Genomic DNA, 18,589 nt, shown 5'->3' with positions numbered 1-18,589 from the left:
ACCTGATCCTAAAGCTTTACTTTTTGTGCCCTGTCTCCTGCGGAGCCGCTATTCCCCATGGTCCTTTCAGGAACCCCAGCATCCACTACGGACTCCGAGAAATAGAATTATCGGTAAGTAAATTCTTATTATCTGATGTCAAGTATATAAACATGGGCATTTTATTTCTACCTGTGCTGAATTGTGCTACACTGTGGTAAATCCAAAGTGCATGCACACAGGTATTGGTTTACTAACATTGCAAATATGCAAACACTAAAACTATACCAACCAATCGGAAGTCTACTTTCATGGCCTAATATGCATTGCTGTAGAGGAAAGCTGATTGGCTCCTATGGTTTTAGTGCACATTTTCAGCTCTGTGCTAGTAAATAACCCTCTCTTTTCTCATATGTCCTAGAGGATGCTGGGGTCCACTTCAGTACCATGGGGTATAGACGGTTCCGCAGGAGCCATGGGACTTTTCTAGAGTGTGAGCTGGCTCCTCCCTCTATGCCGCTCCTCCAGACCTCAGTTTAGAAAATGTGCCCAGGCAGACTGGTCGCACTCCAGTGGAGCTCTACTGAGTTTCACTGAAAAGACTTTGTTAGGTTTTTTATTTTCAGGGAGACTGCTGGCAATAGTCTCCCTGCTTCGTGGGACTTAGGGAGAAGAAGTAGGAACCAACTTCCTAAAGAGTTTCATGGCACTGCTTCTTGCTGACAGGACACCATTAGCTCCTGAAGGGTACTGAACACTAGCTGCGGCTATGCACTCACTCCCACAGCATGCCGTCACCCCCCTAACAGAGCCAGAAGTCAGAAGACGCTTGAGTATTATTACCGGATATCTGCTAGAGGGACTTCCGGTCATCGTGATGGCTCACGGTACCGCGCAGCGAGTGGGAACGCTGCGTGGACATGCTATCCATACACAGCGCACAGTGGGGGGGGGGGGGGTTGCCCTGGGGTTCCCTGGGCACATAAAAACCTACTGACTGTCAAAAAGGTAGCATATTGGGCAGTGGCGCAATCCTACACCCCCACCAGTATAACTATTTTAGTCATATATTCTGAGGAGAAACGTGCCATTGCAGGGGGTGGGGCTTCCTCCTCAGTCAGCCAGCACACTGCTCAGCGCCATTTTTTCCAAGCAAGCTGCAGGGGAAGAAACGCTGGTCCTCCTCCACTTCTAAACCGAGTATCAGGGTGCAAAAAGGGGATGGGGGGCACAGTGTAAACTGTATTGTTAATTTGGCATTATAAAAGCGCTACAGGTCTCTGTGGACATTTTATATTACACAGGGAGTTTAGTCATTAGCGCTGAGTTGTGAGCTGGCAAATCCCTTCTGTGTCCTTCTGACAGACTTTACTGTGGGTCTGTCCCCTAATAAGCCCCGGAGTGTCTGTGGTGTTTGTGCACGTGTGTGACATGTCTGAGGCAGGGAGCTCTTCCCATGAGGGAGCCATTTTAGGGACACAGAGTTGTAATGTGGTGGCGCTGCCGGCACACCATGAGCCTGAATGGGTGAAAGAAATACGTGATAGTGTGAATCATATCAGTAAGAGATTGGATAAGTCTGAGTCTCATGCAGAAACCTGGAGAAAATCCGTGGAAAATGTGATTTTTAATAGTTCTGCCTTTTCATCCACAGGGAACCCCTCTGGGTCACATAAAAGGTCATTTGCACAAGTAGTACAAACTGATACCGACACGGACTCTGATTCCTGTGTCGACACTAGTGATTCCAGGGGAATAGATCCAAAATTAGCAAAAAACATGCAATACATGATTGTTGCTATAAAGGAAGTCTTAGAAGTTACGGCGCCCCCTCCTATACCTCAGGAGAAGGCTTACTTTTATAATGAAAAGAAAATTAACGTAACTTTTCCTCCATCTCATGAGCTGAACACTCTCTTTGAGGGAGTCTGGGTAAACCCTGAAAAGAAATTTCAGATTCCCAAAAGAATTCAGGTAGCTTATCCTTTCCCGGCAGAAGACGGGAAAAGGTGGGAGTCACCCCCCGTTTTAGACAGTGCCCTGTCACGATTAACAAAAAAGGTGATTGTCCCTGCGCCAGGGACGGCTTCCCTAAAGGAGCCGGCAGACCGCACGTTAGAGACTACGTTAAAATCTATTTATGTGGCCAATGGGACACTACTCAGGCCTACCATTGCCTGTGCGTGGGTGAGTAGTGCTATTGAAAAGTGGTCAGAAAACTTGTCATCAGACATTGACACAATAGATAGAGACGAGATTCTCCTAACGTTGGGTCATATCAAAGACGCTGCTGCGTATATGCTAGAAGCCATGAAAGATATTGGGCTCTTGGGATCTAAAGCCGCTACCTTGGCTGTTTCAGCAAGGGGGGCGTTGTGGATTTGCAAATGGAATGCTGACGCAGATTCCAAAAGGAATATGGAGGTTCTCCCGTATAAAGGTGAGGCCTTGTTTGGAGATGGGCTGGATGCTTTAGTTTCTGCGGCTACCGCAGGTAAGTCGACATTCTTTCCTTATGCTCCTGCGCCGGCGAAAAAGACACATCACTCTCAGATGCAGTCGTTTCGGCCCAATAAATACAAAAAGGGTAAAGGTTCCCCTTTCTTTGCGGGTAGAGGAAGGGGAAAAGGAAAAAAATTCCGCAGCGTCTCCAGGATCACAGGAGCAGAAATCAACCCTGCTTCTGCCAAATCTTCAGCATGACGCTGGGGCTCCCTTGCGGGAGTCCGCTCAGGTGGGGGCACGCCTGAAACTTTTCAGTCAGTTCTGGGTTCAATCTGGCCTGGACCCGTGGATCTTACAAATTGTGTCCCACGGGTATAAACTGGAGTTTCAAGACATTCCCCCATGCCGATTTTTCAAATCGGCCTTACCAGCTTATATCCCAGACAGGAAAGTAGCAGCAGCAGCAATACAAAAATTATGTCAGGATCAAGTCATTGTCCTGGTTCCCTTGTCACAACAAGGGGAAGAGTTTTATTCAAGCCTCTTTGTAGTTCCGAAGCCGGACGGCTCGGTCAGACCGATTCTAAACCTGAAATCTCTGAATCTCTACCTCCAAAGGTTCAAGTTCAAGATGGAATCTCTGAGGGCAATGATTTCCAGTCTGGAGTAAGGGGATTTCATGGTGTCAGTGGACATAAAGGATGCCTACTTACATGTTCCCATTTATCCTCCACATCAAGCTTATCTGATATTCACGATACAGGAGTGTCATTACCAATTTCAGACGTTGCTGTTTGGACTCTCCACGGCACCGAGGGTGTTCACCAAGGTTATGGCGGAGATGATGGTCTTCCTTCGACAGAAAGGAGTAAATATAATTCCTTACCTGGACGATCTGATAAAAACGAGGTCCAGGGAAAAGTTGGTGCAGAACATTGCACTCTCCCTGACAGTACTTCAACAACACGGTTGGATCATAAATTTTCCAAAGTCACAGTTGGAACCGACGACAAGATTGTCCTTTCTGGGGATGATACTGGACACAGAAGTACAGAGGGTATTTCTTCCAGTAGAAAAGGCTCTGGAAATCCAGAGAATGGTCAAATTCTGAAACCAACAAGAGTGTCGATTCATCAATGCATTCGGTTGTTGGGAAAGATGGTAGCGGCCTACGAGGCCATACAGTTTGGCCGATTCCATGCCAGAGTATTCCAGTGGGACCTGTTGGACAAGTGGTCCGGATCCCACCTACACATGCACCGGAAGATATTCCTGTCATCCAAAGCCAGAATTTCGCTCCTGTGGTGGCTACACAGTTCTCACCTACTAAAGGGACGCAGGTTTGGGATTCAGGACTGGGTTCTAGTAACCACAGATGCAAGTCTCCGAGGCTGGGGTGTAGTCACATAGGGAGAAAGCTTCCAAGGAAGATGGTCAAGTCAGGAAACCTGTCTTCACATAAACATTCTGGAGTTGAGAGCCATTCACAACGGCCTTCTACAAGCGGGGCATCTTCTTCAAGATCAACCCGTACAGATCCAGCCGGGCAATGTAACAGCAGTCGCGTACATAAACTGTCAGGGTGGAACAAAAAGCAGAGCGGCGATGGCAGAGGTGACAAAGATCCTCCTCTAGGCAGAAAGTCATCCAAGAGCTCTGTCGGCAATTTTCATTCCGGGAGTGGACAATTGGGAAGCAGACTTCCTCAGCAGACACGATCTCCATCCAGGAGAATGAGGCCTCCACCAAGAAGTCTTCGCAGAGGTGTCAGGTCTTTGGGGAGTTCCTCAAGTAGACATGATGGCATCTCGTCTCAACAAGAAGCTTCAGAGATATTGTTACAGGTCGAGAGACCCTCAGGCAATAGCAGTGGATGCACTAGTGACCCAGTGGGTGTTTCGGTTGGTGTATGTCTTTTCTCCACTTCCACTAACATCGAAAAAGTGCTCCAGATCACAAGAAGAACAAGGGTTCGAGTGATCCTCATTGTCCCAGACTGGCCAAGGAGAGCTTGGTATCCAGATCTTCAGGAGTTGCTCAAAGAAGATCCTCGGCCTCTTCCTCTTCGCGAGGACCTGCTGCAGCAGGAGCCGTGCGTGTATCAAGACTTACCGCGGCTACGTTTGACGGCATGGCTGTTGAGCGCCAGTTCCTAGCCCGAAAGGGTATTCCCAAAGAAGTTATTCCCACTCTGATTCAGGCCAGGAAAGGAGTAACGTCTAAACATTACCACCGTATTTGGAGAAAATATGTGTCTTGGTGTGAATCCAAGAAGGCTCCTACGGAAGAGTTTCAGTTAGAACGTTTTCTCCATTTTCTGCAGGCCGGTGTGGATGCGGGCCTAAGATTGGGTTCAATCAAGGTCCAGATTTCGGCCTTGTCCGTTTTCTTTCAGAAACAATTGGCCTCCCTTCCAGAAGTTCAGACGTTCATGAAAGGGGTTCTGCACATCCAACCTCCATTTGTGCCTCCAGTGACACCATGGGATCTTAACATGGTGTTTCAGTTCCTTCAATCGGATTGGTTTGAACCTCTACAGAAGATAGAGTTGAAGTTTCTCACTTGGAAAGTGGTCATGCTGTTGGCCTTGGCATCCGCAAGGAGGGTGTCTGAGTTAGGGGCCTTGTCTCACAAGAGTCCTTACTTGATCTTCCATGAAGATAGGGCTGAGTTAAGAACTCGTCAGCAATTTCTTCCGAAGGTGGTTTCTTCTTTCCATATAAACCAACCTATTGTGGTGCCAGTGGCTACTGACACCTTCACTGCGTCAAAGTCTCTGGATGTGGTCAGCTTTGAAAATTTATATCGCAAGAACAGCTCGGCTACGGAAAACAGAGGCTCTGTTTGTCCTGTATGCTCCCAACAAGATTGGGTGTCCTGCTTCTAAGCAGACCATTGCGCGCTGGATCAGAGGTACGATTCAGCACGCTCATTCCACGGCAGGATTGCCGATACCGAATTCGGTGAATGCCCATCCTACTAGAAAGGTGGTCTCATCCTGGGCGGCTGCCCGGGGGGTCTCGGCGTTACAACTTTGCTGAGCAGCTACTTGGTCAGGGGCAAACACGTTTGCTAAGTTTTATAAGTTTGACACCTTGGCCGATGAGGACCTCAAGTTTGGTCAATCGGTGCTGCAGGGTCATCCGCACTCTCCCGCCCGTACTGGAGCTTTGGTATAACCCCATGGTACTGAAGTGGACCCCAGCATCCTCTAGGACGTATGAGAAAACAGGATTTTACCGGTAAATCCTTTTCTCCTAGTCCGTATAGGATGCTGGGCACCCGGCCCAGTCCGTTCTTTACCTGTAGTTGTTATTTTGTTAAGTTGTTCAGCACGGTTGCTGTGATGTTCATGCTCGTTGGCATGAGTTTTGTTGAATGCCATGTTGTGCGGCATGGTTGAAGTGTGAGCTGGTATGAATCTCACCGTTAATTTAAAAGTAAATCCTTTTCTCGAAATGTCCGTCTCCCTGGGCACAGTTCCTATACTGAGGTCTGAAGGAGGGGCATAGAGGGAGGAGCCAGTGCACACTCAAGAAAATTCTTAAAGTGCCCATGGCTCCTGCGGAACCATCTATGCCCCATGGTACTGAAGTGGACCCCAGCATCCTCTATGGACTTGGAGAAAAGTATTTACCGGTAGGTATTAAAATCCTGTTTTTACGTGAACAAACAATGGTCTATTTTGTTAGCTTTTCATAGTCTATCCTCTGTTAAATGGAAAGTCAGTGTTTCTGCACTTATTCTGTTTTACATAGGAACCTATGCACCATACTGTGAACAGAGAGCAAAGTGATAAGGCATGAGTGGGAATAAAGCATATGTATGTATCACCATTGGTGGATCTATAATGAGTGCAGTGTGCGCGGGTCACAAGGGTCTAGGGGGATCCATACTGCACACCCTGCACAAATGTAATTAGAATTACCCTATCAGAGTCCCGCAGTAGTCGGTGCTGGTGACATAAATCACTGGGGAAATGGTGTGGGGGCCACTTTCCCGTAGACTTGCACAGCAGAATATGTCTCTGGGGTATGCGTTTAAAATATTGCCCGTTGGGGCCTCGATGCGCTTGCCCTGCTGCTGTCATTTTGGCGGACGGGATGCCGCTGTCAGTATAGTGACACACACACAGCTTGCACATGGCTCTCCTCACTTAATGTGCCCCTGACTCATAGTTCTGCACATACCTAATGGTTTGCGTACAGCTGCGATGTTGGGGCGGCTGCACATGTGCAAGATCTGTTCTGTGCATTGTATAACAGCTCCTGCTTCCTCGTACGCAGTGTCCCCATGCTGCAGCCTGATTGATAGGCTACCAGCATTTGAGGGCGGGAGGTGTCCTGAGCTGGCCAGAGTTTCCAAAAATGGAGTGTCGCCCCCCCCCCCCCCCAGTTTTCTGGGAGTGGTGAGGCCAGGGTCTGTATCTTCGGACGCAGATTTCTTGGCCCCAGTTGAGCAGTTCTGGCGGTCATTCTGAGTTAGCTTCAGATGATTGATTCTGCAGATGGTCACAATGATGATCTGATGCAGCACTCGGATTGCAGATGCTGGCAAAAGGCATCTATTCCTACAGACACCTCCAGCTGTATTAGTGTATTACATATACAGTATTGCACTACTGCTTCCCTGTGGCTGGGCAATACCATGCAGCTAGGAATCAGGCACATAGGGGGTAATTCATACTTGCCTACATTCTATTTCTCCTCTCCGGGAGAAGCCCGGAGAGGAGACGCTGCAGGAGTATTCGGGGGGGCGGGGCCGGACTGTGACATCGCTAAGCCCCGCCCCCGCACCGGGAAATGCCGCGGTCCGCGGGATGGGGCGGGGCTAAAATGTCGCGATTTGCGTCATTTTAACCCCTTCTCCACCCGACGGACCCGCGAATGCGGGAGGTTATCTCTCTATCCTGCTCGCATCACTAGGGTGCGAGCAGGATGCGGGAGACCTGCCCACTCTTCCGGGGGTGCGGGGGGCTACCCCAAAAAACGGGAGCCTCCCGCAGCTTCCGGGAGAGTAGGTAAGTATGGGGTAATTCCAAGTTGATCGCAGCAGGAAATTTTTTAGCAGTTGGGCAAAACCATGGGGGTAATTCCAAGTTGATCGCAGCAGGAAATTTTTTAGCAATTGGTTAAAACCATGGCCCTCATTCCGAGTTGATCGGTCGCAAGGCGAATTTAGCAGAGTTACACACGCTAAGCCGCCGCCTACTGGGAGTGAATCTTAGCTTCTTAAAATTGCGACCGATGTATTCGCAATATTGCGATTACGAACTACTTAGCAGTTTCAGAGTAGCTCCAGACTTACTCTGCCTGTGCGATCATTTCAGTGCTTGTCGTTCCTGGTTGACGTCACAAACACACCCAGCGTTCGCCCAGGCACTCCCACCGTTTCTCCGGCCACTCCTGCGTTTTTTCCGGAAACGGTAGCGTTTTCAGCCACACGCCCCTGAAACGCCGTGTTTCCGCCCAGTAACACCCATTTCCTGTCAATCACATTACGATCGCCGGAGCGAAGAAAAAGCCGTGAGTAAAAATACTTTCTTCATAGTAAAGTTACTTGGCGCAGTCGCAGTGCGAACATTGCGCATGCGTACTAAGCGGATTTTCACTGCGATGCGATGAAAAATACCGAGCGAACAACTCGGAATGAGGGCCCATGTTCACTGCAGGGGAGGCAGATATAACATGTGCAGAGAGAGTTAGATTTGGGTGGGGTGTGTTCAATCTGCAAAATTGCAGTGTAAAAATAAAGCCTGACTGATACTATTCAACAAAGTTGCACACAAAGCAGGCAGAACTGTCCTGAACATAAATATGGGGTGATGCACCACACCATCCTTCTAAGGTAATAAATGCTTTTATATGAGTCATGGTACCTCAAGGTAACTGTGATTTCTCATAGCTCATATTAAAGGCTGCATTATTAATAATTACACAGGAACAGTTAGGCAGGGCAATATGTTACAGACCATTTTATTAGATATTGTATTGGTCATTTGTTTAGAATTTTATCCTGAATGTGCTTCGTTTTAATGGACTTTTGCCTTGTAAATGAGTGGCCCTTAAAAAACACAAGCGTCCATGTTCGGCTGGCATCCCGGACCACCAGCAAACTCGTATCCTATTAGATATGCCCTGGTGTCTGTCAGTGAGAGAACCAGAACAGCCCTAAGAGCAGCGAAGGGAACCGGCCTAGATCCCACATAGTTCATCCTCTGCCTATATCATTCACAGCCACCCTGGCCTATACCTTGTTAGAGGGTACTGACAAAAGACTTGTGTCTCTGGCAGTGATTGGGGCCAGCTCTTGCTGTGTGTCTGTTTTTTTCTCTTACGTCCTAGAGGATGCTGGGGTCCACATTAGTACTATGGGGTATAGACAGGTCCACTAGGAGCCACTGGTACTTTAAGAGTTTGAGAGTGTGGGTTGGCTCTTCCCTCTATGCCCTTCCTACCAGACTCCGTTTAGAAAATGTGCCCGGAGGAGCCGGTCACAGCTAGGGGAGCTCCATAGGAGTTTTACCGGTTTTCTTATTTTTATTAGTTAGGCACAGGGAGGCCTGCTTCGTGGGACTAAGGGGGGAGTAGTGTCCACCCTGAGGGGTCTGAGCCACTATCTCCGCTGACAGGACATTAGCTCCTGAGGGTGCTGATCGTTAGCCACCCCAGGTGACCGCTCACTCCCGCAGCATGCCGTCACCCTCTTACAGAGCCAGAAGATTTTGGTTGCGAGTGAGTCACCGCCCCCCCAGGCAAGCGGGGAGCCGGTGTGAAGACGGCGGCAACATGGTAGGGAGCGCAGTACTAACTGCACTCCGGGGCTCATCGGTACATGGTGCAGCGCTGTGAGGGGCGCCCTGAGCCAGCGCCTATACCCTACATTGACCAGCAAGCCTGTCAGGGTCCTCATGCAAGTATAATAAAAGGAAGAGCGGGAAGCAGCGTCATGTTTGGGGGGGCGGAGCTTCTCCTCAGAGTGGACCCTGCAGCGCCATTTTCCTGCCTGCAGTTCCTGTACAACAGAAGCTGACAGGGAGAGCTGTCCCTCCAAGTAACTCCAGCTATCCTGTGCGGTACCAGGGTGTTGTAGAAGTGTGTGTGTGTGGGGGGGGGGGGGCTGTGTAAAGTCTGTGTAGTCTATTAAGGTGCACAGATAGCACTGGTAGTTTTCTTAGTTCTACCTCAGAAGGCGCTGTGTGTGGGTTGGCTCCAATCTCTGTGTCTCTCTGTGGCAGTACTTGGGGGTAACTGTGTCTGACAATTTCCTTGTGTGGGTGTTTAAATATCTCCCATAACCATGTCTAGGGACTCTGTGTCATATGCTGCAGATGTTTCCTCTCGGGAGGAATCCATTCCATGTACACAGGAATGTAATGCCTTGTCTCAGATCCCTATTGTTGAACCTGAGTGGTTAATCTCTATCAAAAGTATAATCTCCCAGATCTCTACTAGGGTAGCTAATACTGAGACAAACTCAGGTGTTGAAGAATTCTATAGCAGTTTGGTCAGGTTCTGTTCCTATTCCTGCTAAATCCCCTTACATGTTCCCACAGAAATGTGCACTTGCCCAGATTACGCAAGATGACACGGATACCGACTCTGACACGGCAGACAGTGATAGGGATGTGCTGAGGGGGGCAGCATCCCTTGCAAAGGGGGTGCAGCTCATGATTGAGGCCATTAGAGATGTGTTAAACATTACTGACACACCACCTGAGCAGGTTGAGGAGGCTTACTTCACTGACAACAAGAAAGCCTCGCTAACCTTTCTGGCATCTAAAGAATTAGCCGTTATATTTGAAAAATCCTAGGAAAACCCGGACAAAAATTCCAGATCCCCAAAAGGGTTCTGGTTGCTTTTCCCTTCCCTGAGGAGGACAGGAAAAAATAGGAAAACCCACCCATTGTTGACGCATCTGTCTCCAGACTGTCTAAAAAGGTGGTTTTACCTGTCCCTGGATCTACCGCATTAAAAGAACCGGCTGATCGTAAGACTGACAATACGCTCAAATCCATTTTCACTGCTTCAGGAGTGGCGTTAAGGCCCACTATTGCCTGTGCATGGATTTCTAAAGCCCTAGTAAAGTGGTCAGGCACATTACTAGAGGATTTGGATACAATGGATAGAAGGGACGTTGAATTGTTTTTACATAACATACAGGATTCTGCGGGGTTCATGGTGGAATCCATGAAGGACCTGGGTACGCTGACTGCGCGGATATCTTCCACGTCGGTATCAGTTCGCAGGGGACTCTGGCTACGCCAATGGTCTGCAGACGCGGAGTCCAGGAGAAGTGTGGAGAACCTACCCTATACAGGTCAGGCTCTATTTGGGGAAGCATTGGATGCGTGGATTTCCACGGCAACCACGGGTAAGTCACCTTTCCTTCCCTCTGCTACACCTCATACACAGAAACTGTTTTCTTCGGCTACTTCGCAGTCCTTTCGGATCCGCTAAGGCAAAAAAGTCCAAGCCTCATACCACCTTCTTTAGAGGTGGTCGAGCAAAATCCAAAAAGCCTGCACCCACAGGCGCCCAAGATCAGAAACCTGCTTCTGGTTCATAAAAATCCTCAGCATGACGGTGGACCCGCACAGCCTGGTGGAATGGTTGGTGCTTGCGAGACTCAGGCGTTTCAGCCACGTCTGGGTGTTGTCCCGCCAGGATCCCTGGGTACAGGATATCGTGTCCCAGGGGTGCAGACTGGCATTTCAAGAACTCCCGCCTCACCGATTTTTCAAATCAGGCTTGCCAGTCAGCACTATCCTACAGGAAGCCATTCTAAAATTGGAAAGGTCACAGCTCATTGTACCAGTTCCACCTCATATATGGGAAACAAGGGTTATTATTCAAACCTTTTTGTGGTACCGAAACAGGATGGTTCGGTCAGACCAATTTTGAACTTGAAATCGCTAAACCCTTATCTGAGGGAGTTCAAATTTAAAATGGTGTCTCTGGAGCGGTGATCGCAGGTCTGGAGGAGGGGGAGTTTCTGGTATCTCTGGATATCAAGGATGCGTATCTCCACATTTCCGATTTGGCCTCTGCACCAGGCTTTTCTCATATTTGCACTATAAGACAGTCACTATCAGTTTCAGGCACTGCCTTTCGGCCTCTCCACAGCACCGAGGGTGTTTACCAAGGTGATGGCAGAGATGATGGTTCTCCTCCGCAGACAGGGGGTGAACATAATCCCATATCTGGACGATCTGAAAGGCATCGTCCAGGGAGAGGTTGTTGCAGTCCATTGTTCTCACGACTCATCTGCTCAGGGAACATGGTTGGATAATGAACATTCCAAAATCACATTTGGAGCCGACAAGGAGATTGTCTCTTCTGGGTATGATCCTCGACATGGAAGTGCAGAGGGTGTTTCTGCCAGAGGAGAAAGCGTTTGTGATTCAAACAATGGTCCGGGACGTCCTGAAGCCAGCCCGGGTTTCTGTTCATCGGTGTATTCGCCTTCTGGGGAAGATGGTTGCCTCTTACAAGGCTCTACAGTATGGAAGGTTTCATGCTCGGTCCTTCCAACTGGATCTCCTGGACAAGTGGTCGGGCTCTCGTCTACACATGCACCAGAGGATACGTCTGTCGCCGAAAGGCAGAATTTCACTTCTCTGGTGGCTGCAAATGCCTCACTTTCTGGAGGGCCACAGGTTCGGGATTCAGGACTGGATCCTTCTAACCACGGATGCAAGCCTCCGGGGCTGGGGCGCAGTCACTCAGGGGGAAAGGAAGGTGGTCAAGCCTGGAATCCAGTCTTCCAATAAACATTCTGGAACTAAGAGCCGTCTACAACGGTCTTCTTCAAGCGGCTCATCATCTGCGAGATCGAGCCATTCAAGTGCAGTCGGACAATGTGACGACGGTGGCCTACATAAACCGACAGGACGGAACGAAGAGCAGAGCTGCAATGTCAGAGGTAACAAGGATCATCCTCTGGGCAGAAAAGCATGCGGTGGCGCTGTCAGGAATCTTTATAGGTGTTCAAGGAGGTGACAAACCTTTGGGCCGTTCCTCAAATAGACATGATGGCTTTGCGCCTCAACAAGAATCTTTGGAGGTATTGTTCCAGGTCGAGAGACCCGCAAGCAGTGGCGGTAGATGGCCCTGGTAACTCCGTGGGTGTTCCAGTCAGTGTACGTGTTTCCTCCACTTCCACTCATCCGGAGGTGTTCAAGGAGGTGACAAACCTTTGGGGAGTTCCTCAAATAGACATGATGACTTTGCGCCTCAACAAGAAGCTTTGGAGGTATTGTTCCAGGTCAAGAGACGGCCCTGGTAACTCCGTGGGTGTTCCAGTCAGTGTACGTGTTTCCTCCACTTCCACTCATCCCAAGGGTTCTAAAACTCATAAGGAGATCAAGAGTTTAGGCAATCCTCATTGCCCCGGACTGACCAAGAAGATCTTGGTACGCGGATCTTCTGGATCTACTGTTGGAAGAGCCGAGGCCTCTTCCTCTTTGGGAGAACCTGTTACAACAGGCGCCGTTCACTCATCAAGACTTTCCGCGGCTACGTTTGACAGCATGGAGGTTGAACGCCAGATATTAGCTCGGAAGGGCATTCCGAACAAAGTCATTCCTACCCTGATACAGGCTATGAAAGGAGTAACGTCTAAACATTACCATCGCATTTGGAAAAAGTATGTGTCCTGGTGCGAATCCAAGAAGTGTCCTATGGTGGAGATTCAACTAGGACGGCTTCTCCTCTTCCTGCAAGCAGTTGTGGATATGGGCCTGAGGTTGGGATCCGTAAAGGTCCAGATTTCGCCCCTATCCATTTTCTTCCAGAAACAGCTGGCTTCCCTCCCTGAGGTTCAGACTTTTTTTAAAGTGGTTCTGCACATCCAGCCCCCCTTTGTGCCGCCTATGGCGCCCTGGGAGCTTAACGTGGTGTTACAGTTCCTCCAGTCGGATTGGTTCGAGCCTCTACAGGAGGTTAAAGTCAAGTTTCTCACGTGGAAGGCGGTCACTTTGTTGGCTTTAGCTTCTGCTCGACGTGTGTCAGAGTTGGGGGCTTTATCTTGTAAAAGCCCCTATTTGATCTTCCATGAAGGTAGAGCTGAACTTCAGACGCGTCAGCAGTTCCTTCCAAAGGTTGTGTCGGCCTTTCATATCAACCAAATTATTGTGGTGCTAGTTGCTACTGACTCCTCAATTCCATCAAAGTCCTTGAATGTTGTAAGGGCTCTAAAGATCTATGTGAAGAGGACTGCTCGTCACAGAAAATCGGATTCTCTGTCCTGTATGATCCCAAGAAACTTGGGTGTCCTGCTTCTAAGCAGCCGATCTCTCGCTGGATCAGGTTCACTATCCAGCATGCATATTCTATGGCAGGACTGCCGTGTCCAAAATCTGTTAAGGCTCACTCCACTCGTAAGGTGGGTTCTTCCTGGGCGGCTGCCCGGGGTGTCTCGGCTTTATAGCTTTGCCGAGCGACTAATTGGTCAGGGTCGAACATGTTTGCTAAGTTCTACAAGTTCGATACTTTGGCCTCTGAGGACATGAAGTTTGGTCAGTCAGTTCTGCAGGAGCCTCCGCGCTCTCCCTCCTGTTCTGGGAGCTTTGGTACATCCCCATGGTACTAATGTGGACCTCAGCATCCTCTAGAACACAAGAGAAAATAGGATTTTAATGACCTACCAGTAAATCCTTTTCTCGTAGTCTGTAGAGGATGCTGGGTGCCCGCCCAGCGCTTCGTGATCCTGCAGTGGTTGTTTAGTTCAGTACTGCTTCATTCTTGGTTAAGTACTGGTTTGTTACTTGGTTAAGTAATCTTGTTCAGCCGTTGCTGATTTTCAAGCTGGTTAGCTTGGTTTGCCTTGTATGTGTGAGCTGGTGTGAATCTCGCCACTATCTGTGTAAAATCTTTCTCTCGAAGTTATCCGTCTCCTCGGGCACAGTTGCTATACAGAGTCTGGTAGGAGGGGCATAGAGGGAGGAGCCAGCCCACACTCTCAAACTCTTAACGTGCCAATGGCTTCTATTGGACCCGTCTATACCCCATGGTACTAATGTGGACCCCAGCATCCTCTACGGACTACGAGAAAAGGATTTACTGGTAGGTAATTAAAATCCTATTTTTGTTTTGGATGAGGTAAATAATTTGGAGAAATTTAGCATTACATCAAAAATGCTTCAATTTAATTTCATTGGCATGGAGAACAGGGGGATGCGTTTAGCATACCGCTAGTCATGTGACCAATGCCGGAATCCCATTACCACTCAGGAGACTGGCGCCGGATCACTGACAGACAACATCCCGAAGGTGAGTATCGGGGGGAAGGGGAGGGTTAGGGTTAAATACTGGGGGAAGTGGGGGTTAGCCCTAGCTGCCGACCCCTGAGGGTTAGTCACAGCCAGGGCCGTCTTTTCGTATGGGCTCAATGGGCTCTTGCCCAAGGGCCCCAGGAGTGCAAGGGCCCTAGGCTGATAGCTGAGGTTCCCCTCTGTCCAGGGGTACCAGGTTTTTGAAAATCGGCCCTGGGGAACTGGAGATATCCGACTTGAAAGCAGGGGTCCCCATCCAAGCCTGTTAATTGCCCTTCCCGGACAGATATCTCGGGTTCTGTCTGACTTAGAGTTTCACTGAGGGTATAGTCCAAAAGCTGGGACTCTCCCCTTTTGGTGGACACTGGCAGCTTGTCTGTACTATGCCCAGAACCAGAGATATCAGCCTTCCAGCAGCTGGTCCCTGTTCCAGCTCCACACGCCTAATATGCAGTTTTATATGTTCGTTGGTTAATTGCTCTGGCTCCTGAACTCTCATCCCCAAGTCCCCAGCACCTCCTGAAAGGTGAGACTCTCTAGTTTTTTATCCCATTCAAAGCTAAGAAATATTTTTTCAGGACCATGAGATATCTGCAGTCAAGTAAGCTGCCCTCCCATCGGAAAATTATAAATATTAAGCCCACTCCACTATCCACATCTCCCCTACGTATTAAATACCCCCTAACACCCTGGAAGTCATGTACCAGGGCCCCTTCATTCAGCCCAATGCCCACTTCTACAGTTTAGCCCCATCTGTGCAGTAAAGGAGTAATTATCAGAAATTACTGCTCCAGGTCCTACATGCTGAGCGGAAGATAGAACGCCCCCTACCGCCCGCAGGACATCAAAGCTGCAAGTGATAGCACCCCCTACCCCTGGAGCAGGCATTCCCAACCGCGGTCCTCAAGGCACACCAACAGTGCAGGTTTTATTGATATCCAGGCTTCAGCACAGATGGTTAAATCAAAATAACTGAGCTACTAATTAAGTCACCTGTGCTGAAACCTGGATATCACTAAAACCTGCACTGTTGGTGTACCTTGAGGACAGTGGTTGGGAATGCCTGCCCTGGAGGATGGGTAGGGGGCCCAGTGCATTGCTGTGCCCAGGGGCCTACACTGCTGTTAAGACGGCCCTGGTCACAGCCACCACCCCTTCCCCCTGAGGGTTAGGGATAGGATAGAGAACAGGAAGGGGGTTACTTACCCTCTCTGATGTCAGCATCTTCAGTGTCGGGATGCCGCATACTGTCGTGACTGTCGGCATTCATATGTATTCCATAAAAGGAATATACAGGTATCAATGGTAAGAGGCCAGTGACAAGAGAACAAAGAATTTATCCAAAACAACAATTAGTCCCTTTTTTACAGAGACATCTTCAGACCACAGCTGGAGGGCGGTTTATCAAAGCTTGGAAAGTGATAAAGTGGAGAGCGATAAAGTACCAACCAATTAGCTCCTAAGGCCGGCTACACATCGTTCTGATCCGTAGGGCAATGGACCCTGCATCAGCAAGTGCATACGCTTGCAGGGAATGCAGAATGGAGGGGAAGATAGAGCGATGTAGGGTGCCATCGTTAGGGATAACTTCTGCTTGGCCCTGCAGCACTGCCGTCCAGAAGATGTCATCTGCTACCTGGTATAGCGTTTGTTGCAAATAACACTGGGGATAAAGACAGCTGTGCTGTGCTACATTTACTTGGGGTAATTGGGGTGGGCAATGTGTTCTTGATGAGGCTTTTTGTATTCTGCTTATCATAAAGGGCATGAATCCAGAAAGCACTGTTTAGACCTTAAACCTATTTTTGATGTTCTGTTAAAATACATGTTCCTGGGGCCTGATTCAGAGTTGTAAGCTATGCCAATGTTTACGAAATGAAGCGATCAGCAGCCTGCACATGTGCAGCGATCACACTGTGCATGTGCCTTTGTAAGCCCGCTCGCAGTGAGGATTTCCTTGCAGAGCGATTGAGAGCAAGGGACCGTGTGAAGGTAGTAATAAGGAGGGGTGACAAAAATGCAGGCGTGTCATGGCCATTTTCAAGGCCCTTGCAGAGCGATTGAGAGCAAGGGACCGTGTGAAGGTAGTAATAAGGAGGGGTGACAAACGCAGGCGTGTCATGGCCATTTTCAAGGCGTGCATATGCTGTCAGCCGCGATCATGTATGCAGAGAAACATGGCACCTGTGTCGCTACTGCTGCCTCCAGTCTGTGTAGCCATTGAGCAATCGATGTTCCTCATTTCCTTTTCATCCACTAGGGGTCACTAGAGTACTCTTGGGATATGGACGGTGTTAGCAAGGACAGGCACTGAATATTTACATTTCAGTAACTCTCCTCCTTTCCATACTCCCAGAATACCTCAGTGTTTTTTCGGTGCTCACATGGATAGGAAGCACATGTGTGGACCTCCAGGGGGGGACATACATATTTTACTTTTAGATATTTTTGGTTTTATTTTTTATACTTTTTTCTGATTACAATTCCTTCCCAGCTTCCACAAAAGCTATGGGTCCGGGATTACAGAAGTTGCTGCGTGCAGCTCTTGGCGTGTCGGGCCTCACAATAGGAGCCCCCTCACAGCCACAAGCAGCTCAGCTAACTTCAGCTGAGGCTGCAGAAAGGACTGGACGGAGCTTGCTGGAGAAGCCCCGTCAGAGCCCAAGAGCACAGGTCAGCTACAAAGCCCCGTCACAGCACAGGACTCGCAGGTATTTATGACCGGGGCGGCAGCTCAGCTGAAGGGGGGGGGGGACATAATGCCCACAGCAGCAGTACTAGACAGGCTGTTAAGCCTAGATTCTAAGTTATTTAATATGTGCTTTAATTGAAAAGGCTGCATTATATTGTGAAATGCTGCTTTATATTAAGAAAGGCTGCATTATATTGAGAAGGCTGCTTTATATTGTGAAATGCTGTATTATATTGAGAGAGGCTGCTTTATATTGTCAAAGTCTGCTTTATATTGTGAAAGTCTGCTTTATATTGAGAAAGGCTGCATTATATTGAGAAAGGCTGCGTTATATTGAGAAAGGCTGCTTCATATTGAGAAACGCTGCATTATATTGAGAGTATAAGGGCATGGGTTTAAGGCCACGTCTTTATAACCTAGTATGCTATGTTATACAATGTAAGCACATGGCTGGAAGCCATTTTAACCATCCATGTTTCCTGTTTCTTTTTCCAGAAAGGGCTGTCCTACAACAATACTCCACCGGATGGCGTATGGGTGTTGGTAGGACTTTTGGATCAGTTTTTCCTATAGTCTGGCCACGCGCACTGCCTTCAGCCGTACAACATAATGAATAAGGCACCAGCAAAAACAAAGATGCAGTATATCTGCAATGTCTGTCAGTGTCTGTTGCCTCACAAAATGGGCGCTACTCGACAAGAGAGACACGCAGAAAAAAATTGAGGCTCGGGTGAGACCACAAGAGATACCAGAGGGTCTCAGAATAGGTCTCCGTCTTTGCATAGGTCCCAGTCTAGTTCGGGTCACAAAGATAGTTCTCATTGTCTTATACTTTCCCAGTTTCTGCTATATTGCATCCTGGCGACTGTGCAGGATGAGCATGAGGATGGTGAATTGGACCAGCAGTCAGATAGTGAGGATATTGACAGCCGGCATTGATAATCTCATCAGGGCGGTACGTCAGTCTCTCATTTTTTACAGACACTGAAGAACCGCTGACAAATAATGAGGTGGTATTTACTAAACGACAGAGATCTTTAGTGTGTTTTCAGACTGTTAATAGAGGCATGGCAAAATCCGCATAAACGGGTTTCTATACCTTGCTGGTTTAAGTCTAGTTACCCGTTTCCAGAGTCTGTGACATCTACATAGGAGAATCCACCAATGATGGATTCGAATGTGTCAAAACTTATAAAAA

The sequence above is a fragment of the Pseudophryne corroboree genome, chromosome 3 (assembly GCF_028390025.1).
Source record: "Pseudophryne corroboree isolate aPseCor3 chromosome 3, aPseCor3.hap2, whole genome shotgun sequence".
Lineage (NCBI taxonomy): Eukaryota > Metazoa > Chordata > Amphibia > Anura > Myobatrachidae > Pseudophryne > Pseudophryne corroboree.
This window is presented reverse-complemented; position numbering follows the sequence as displayed.